Here is a 1,177-nt window from a genome sequence, read left to right on the forward strand (position 1 = left end):
ATATATATATATATATATATATATATATATATATATATATATATATATATAACATATTATATAAAACATATTACATATTATTCTACACTTACTTTGTGTTTCAATGAATAAATATAAATAAATACACATTTAAAGTTAAATATAAAATCTGACATTTTTGTCAAAATTGAGTTATTTACATATTCTTATTCTGTGACCACTTATTTACATTATGTGATGTTTCTTTTGTAAGCGGAGTACATTTTGGGACTTTTTTTTAGAAAACAAAAATGGTTCTATCTACAAAAGTCTATGGAACGCAAAAGCTTTGAAGCTCAATATCTCAAAAGCGCTCGGAATGCAGACAGAACCTTATAATTCTAAGGTGATGAGATTATATATATATATATATATATATATATATATATATATATATATATATATATATATATATATATATATATATATATATATATATAAATATAATACTACATGAAATATCACTTTAACAAACATTATTGTTAAATTCTAACTCAGTAAGTCAATTGAAGACAGTAATTTTTTTAATGAAGAAATGATTACAGCAAAGACACATTAAATTAAGTGTTAGTAAAAACATTTATTATGTCTTATATAAAAATGCATTCACAGAAACTGACTAATTTTATATACATGTATGCCAAATCCAGAAGGTCAAAAAGTTGCGCATGTTATTGCAGGTAATATATCGTTAAAGGAGTATGTGCACCAGTGAAGCAGTTAATTGTGCAGGAGAGGAGAGAGAAATGGACAATGAGCGGGGAATAGAGCTGAGATCAGCATGTGTTTCAATGCACCTGGCCGCTGCCCTTTCTCAATGCACCAAGAGCAGATGGTGGCAAAGTCACACACGCACACACACGCACGCACTCACACACCCTGAGGGTTTGCAGATAAACCAGCAGGATTTCAGGTGCAGATTAACTGTCCTCCCTCTCCTTCCTGGTGTTAGCCAATCACACGCCAGCTTGGATGCGATTGGCTGATTCCACTCATCTCGCTCTCTTATCTCTATCTTTAAGTAGAGACATTAGTATAATGGAAACCACGGCAACAGCATACCACTATCCTATATTAAGTCATTAGCGAGAGGCTTCAATCGTGTTGACTTTAGACTACGTTACCCATAATGCAAAACTCTGTCGTCACCACATTTACC

Source organism: Garra rufa, chromosome 7 (genome assembly GCF_049309525.1).
Source record: "Garra rufa chromosome 7, GarRuf1.0, whole genome shotgun sequence".
Taxonomy (NCBI): domain Eukaryota; kingdom Metazoa; phylum Chordata; class Actinopteri; order Cypriniformes; family Cyprinidae; genus Garra; species Garra rufa.